Source organism: Eublepharis macularius, chromosome 1 (assembly GCF_028583425.1).
Source record: "Eublepharis macularius isolate TG4126 chromosome 1, MPM_Emac_v1.0, whole genome shotgun sequence".
Taxonomy (NCBI): domain Eukaryota; kingdom Metazoa; phylum Chordata; class Lepidosauria; order Squamata; family Eublepharidae; genus Eublepharis; species Eublepharis macularius.
In genome coordinates, this window is record NC_072790.1 from 24,081,392 (window position 1) to 24,087,391 (window position 6,000).

Consider the following 6,000-nt stretch of genomic DNA (forward strand, 5'->3'; position numbering starts at 1 on the left):
TGAATTACATAATAAATCCTAATTTAGATCGTTCCAAACCCTAAAACAAAAAATATAAGAAGGGGAAAAACACTAAATTAGCAGAAATTTTGGATAATAACTTTCTAACAGACACATGGAGACATTTACATGGAACTGAAAAGGATTTCACATACTACTCACCTAAATATGATGTTTATACTAGAATAGACTATATCCTAGTCTCAAATACAACAACAAACAGGTTACTTTCATCTGAAATAGGTAACATAGCAATATCAGATCATGCCTGGGTTAGCTGCAATCTAATGTCTTCCCAAGAATCATTGAGGCAAAGGCACTGGTCATTAAATAAGACACTCATAAATAACCAAAGCACCATTAAAGAGATCAGTAACAACATTGAATTGGCTATAAAAGAAAACACAACAAATGATGTAAATCCATGCATCATTTGGGATACAATTAAAAGTGTTACTAGAGGTCATATAATTTCCTTATCATCACAATTAAATAAGAAAAGAAATGCTATAAAACAAGAATTAATTGATAACATCAAATTGCTAGAAGTCAAGCACAAAAAAACTGGTAGTAAAAAGGCATATAAAAACTTATTGATTCAACGTAAATTGTTGGAATCTCTGGAAACCAACAGAATTTTGAAGAACCTTCAATATGTCAAGCAAAACTATTGGTTCAATAACTCCAAATCACTTAAATTGTTATCCCATAAAATAAAAGAGAAAAAATCATCCAAAATCATTAAACAGATATATGACGCAAAAGGGAAATTACAATTTAAAACAAAAGAAATTCTCGATACTTTTGTACAATATTATAAACAACTCTATTCGTCTAAAACACCAAACGAAGAGAGAATCACACTCTTTTTAAAATCGCTTAAAAGCTTAAATAGATTGGAAGATAAACATCGCATAATATTAAACAGCCCTATCACACAACAAGAAATACTAGCAGTAATCAAATCTCTTAAAAACAATAAAACACCAGGTCCAGATGGCTACCCATCAGAATTCTATAAAAAGTTTGCTACACTACTCATTAATCCATTGATGCAAGCTTGTAATACAGTCCTAAACACTGGTCAAATACCCCCATCCTGGCTTACAGCATCAATTATAGTAATCCCCAAACCAGGCAAAGATATATCAAAAACCACCTCTTACAGACCTATCTCATTATTAAATCAAGATTATAAAATCTTCACAGCTATCTTAACTAAAAGGTTGAATTCATTCATTTCACACTACATACACCAAGATCAATCAGGCTTCATTCCACACTGGGACATAATCAACAACATTTATAAAACACTCAATTTAATTTCATACAGTCAAAAGAAACAATTAGAATCAATTATTTTATCTCTGGACATAGAGAAAGCATTTGATTCCATAGAAATACCGTATTTAAAACAAGTCTTACATCACATGGGATTTGGTGAAACATTTTTAAAAATCATCAGTTCTATATACTCACAAGCAACAGCCCAGATCATCATCAATAACCAAACATCCAATAAAATACTGATCCAAAGAGGCACAAGGCAAGGGTGCCCCCTTTCACCAACTTTATTTGCGTTGTCTATAGAGCCACTAGCCATAGCTATTAGAGAAGACCCAAAAATTCAAGGGATTAACATAGGAAACAAGCAACATAAATTAAGTCTTTTTGCGGACGATATGATTGTTTATATTACAGATCCTATAACTTCTTTATACTCACTCCAAAACAAATTAACGGAATTCGGCTCAACTTCAAGTCTTACAGTTAATCAATTAAAATCACAGCTTTTTCCAATATTTGTCAACCCAAACACTATAACAAACATCAAACAAATCAGCCAATACCACTGGAATAATAAGCAAATGTCATATCTAGGAATAACCATTCCAAATGATCTTAAACACCTAATAGATCAAAATCATATTAAAGCAATCAACCAAATCAAAGCAGACTTACATAAATGGGGGGAAATTGCCCACTCATGGTTTGAACGTTACCATCTGGTTAAATCATTCACCCTACCAAAATTACTCTTTTTCTTAAGAGCAATACCAGTGGCAATTCCACAAAAGACAATTAAATCATGGCAAAATATACTAAACCAATTTCTATGGGAGAAGAAACACCCAAGGATTGCCTTTAAAGTTCTTAAACTCAGAAAACAGCAAGGAGGCTTTAAATACCCTGACCTAGAACTTTACCAGACAGCCATCAGGCTGTCCAATACAATACAAATTTTAACTACAGCAAACAAAATTGATTGGATTACTATCTTGCAACCAGAAACTGAATACAGCAACATTCAAAATCTGTTTTGGAACAAAAAAAAAGGACCAGGCCCATAAAATAAATAACCCCTTCTTAGAGTCAATAATCAATGTTTGGGACCACACCAGACTCAAACTTCTGCCACAGGTTTCAAGATTTTCTTCCTTTATAGAACAACAATGGTTCCCGCCAGGGCAAACTAAAACCTTCAAAAACATATGGCTTCAGTCAAACGTGACCCGCATTATAGATATAACAACAAAACAAGGAATCATAAACAAAACAGAAATTGAACAGAAAACAAAACATAAGATCCACTGGTTCACTTACTTTCAACTTTCCAGCATGCTACAACAACTGAAAATACAGGAAATATTCAAACAAAACCTGACCAAATTTGAACTTTTACTAGACACCAAATCATTTAAACAAAAAGGTTTAATCTCTAAAATTTACAACATCCTATTATCCCTTAACCCAACTGACACTTTAAAATGTCAAACAAACTGGCACTCAGATTGCAACATAGATTTAACACAAGAACAATGGGGGGAAATTTGGATTTCAAATATATTAAACACCAAAACGATTACATCTCAAATTCAAAATTACAAAATAATTCACAGGTGGCATTTAACGCCAAGAAAACTTTCACTTATAACCAAAACAAACTCCCCACTTTGTTGGAAGGAGTGCGGTGAAATAGGAATGTTCAAACATTGCTGGTGGGGATGCCCTAAAATAGAATCTTTTTGGAATGAAATTTTAGATTATATTAAAGAAATAACAGGCTATAAAATTCCTTTAGACCTGAAGATCATTTTTTTAAATTTATGGGATACAATTGAAATCCCACAAATCAGAAAAGACCTCATTGGCAATCTCTTGGTTGTGGCAAAGAACTTGCTGGCTTTATATTGGAAATCCAAAATAATCCCCACAAAAGATATATGGTTAGAAAAAATTTGGGATCACTATGTACAAGAAAAAATATATGATAAATTATATCAAACTGAACATTATCCAAGGGAAACTGATTTTATGGCAAAATGGCAACCATTTATTGAATTTATTTCTATCAAAGATCAGCATCCTCCCAAACATTTACTTTTTGTTACTCAAGATTGAAGTAATAGCTCCCAAAGAAGATCTAGTTATATGAACCTTAACAAAGCTGACTTATTGACTATTATCTGTTATCCTTGTTTCTTGTTCGAAGCTGTAACCAATCGTGATTAAGTATCCCTGTACATAATTGTATATAGTTAACTATTACTTTGTTGTTCTTTGTTAACTCTGTTCACTGATTTTAATATGTTAATAAAAATATTACTTAAAAAAAAAGCAATCATCTCTCCAGAGCTGAAATCTTGTAATCCCTAATAACAAGGTTGTTGTGGCTTTTCCGGGCTGCATTGCCGTGGTCTTGGTATTGTAGTTCCTGACGTTTCGCCAGCAGCTGTGGCTGGCATCTTCAGAGGTGTAGCACCAAAAGACAGAGGTCTCTCAGTGTCACAGTGTGGAAAAGATGTTGGCAGGTCATTTGTATCTACTCAGGAGGGGTGAGGTTGAGCTGAGTCATCCTGTAAGAGTTTCCCAGGGTGTGGAATGCTAATGGAGGGAGGCTTCACTGTATCCTGAGGAGGTTCTTTTGCATATGGATTGGGGCTTGATGTGCTAATCTTCTCTGCAGGGCTATTGCACATCAAGCCCCAATCCATATGCAAAAGAACCTCCTCAGGATATGAGGGGCTGAGGCCATGAAGAGTGTTGAACATGATAGTCATGATCTTGAATGGAGTCAGCCTTTCCCATTGAGGCTTCCTCTCCCTCTCCCTCCTTTGGGGGGTGGGGTGGGACCAGGGGGCTATGGAGGGGCCCCTTCCCAGGGATTTTCACTCCCATTCTGCCCCTGCTCACAGGACTGTTCTGTGGATAAAACGGGGGAGAGGAGAATTATGTGAACTGCATTGGGTCCCCGTTGTGGAGAAAAGTGGGGTATAAATGAAAGAAAGAAATATAAATATAGATGTAAGAATAATAGTTAGGCTGGTATGTGTGGGGGTGGGGTGGGGAGAATGAATCAGAGAAAGGTGAGAATATGGAGGCTGCCAGGAGGAGGGAAAGACAAAATAGTGTGGGTAAGATGATACACTAATCTTCTGAATAACAGAACCCAGAATGTAGCTGTGTGGAAGAGTTAATCCGAAAATATATTTCCCACTGAAACGAATGGAAACAACCTCTGAAAGGATTTCTCAGTATTAGCTTCCATTCTGATATTAAACTCAACTGAAGTATTTGCCATGATTACTGGAATTCTGAACCAATTCCAACTGTCTTTCTCCCTCCCTCCCTCTCTTTCACCCACCTAGTTATCAGGGGTGAGGCCAAATTCTGAGTGACCTTAGAATTATGACTAAGGGCCAAACTACAAGTGACAAATGACACAGATTAGACACTTGTCAGCTTCCCTCAAGTTTTGATGGGAAATGTAGGCACTTTGGCAGAATGTTGGACAAGTGACAGTTGAAAAGTCCATTGGACAGCAGCCAAGCTGCAAGACCAGGGTGCCTACATTTCCCATCAAAACTTGAGGGAAACTGACAAGTGTCCAACCTGTGTCAGGCATCACTTATAGCTTGGCCCTGAGACTCACTGATCTTCCATTATGTTGTGCAGCGCTCCTCTCCGTCATGTAACTCATCATGCATGAGTGAGATCAAGACCTATTTGCTAGGTTTATGTATTAAATTATTTTATAGCATGCTGTGCTAGAAATGACAAACAGCCGAGTAATGAAAATACAAATATATTACTTCACTTAGGTAGGTACCTCTGAAGGTCATCCAACATCAGTGGCAGAGAACAAATGTAGGCTGGGTCTTCTCGAGGATGGTAAGGAGAAAGCAGACATCCATCCTTGTGTCTGGCTTTGCCCCTACCAAGTTGAGGAGTGTAAAGTCAAGTGCTCGTGAATGGCACCTGATCTTCTTGAATGACTGAGTTCAGCGGTCTAAGTATTTTTGTTGTCTTTCTAATCATATTTGTGCCCACCCCAAACATACCATAATTTTCTCCTTTTTGCTGCTTAGAAATTAAATGGCACTGTGAAGTGTTATATTGTGAAAATGGTTATGCTTTCTTCTATTTGTCTGAAATTTGGCATGCGGGAGGATTCTTGGATACAGTGATGTCAGTCACTCAGAATTTTATCCCAGATGGATGGGGGTGGGGCGTGGGGGAGTTTCAGCCAGAGATAAGCTCCTAAAATTTGAAACCAAACGAAGCAACTACACTTTAAAAAAAGATGCGTAATATCTCTAACAAATTTAAGAATACAGAAGGCCAGGGCTTTTTTTCAGCTGGAACGTGATGGAACGGAGTTCTGGAACCTTTTGAAAACGGTCACATGGCTGGTGGCCCCGCCCCCTGATCTCCAGACAGAGGGGAGTTGAGATTGCCCTCCGCGCCGCTTGGCGGCGCGGAGGGCAATCTCAACTCCCCTCTGTCTGGAGATCAGGGGGCGGGGCCACCAGCCATGTCACCATTTTCTCTGAGGGAAACCCACGGAGTTCCACCACCTCTTTTCCCAGAAAAAAAGCCCTGCAGAAGGCTAATATTAAAATGAACCAAAAAATGAACAATTTTTTTCTACAGAAAAATGCAGATCTCTCCCTTTCTAAATTCCTAATGTTTAGAGAGGTTGAAATAATGGGGGCAAGT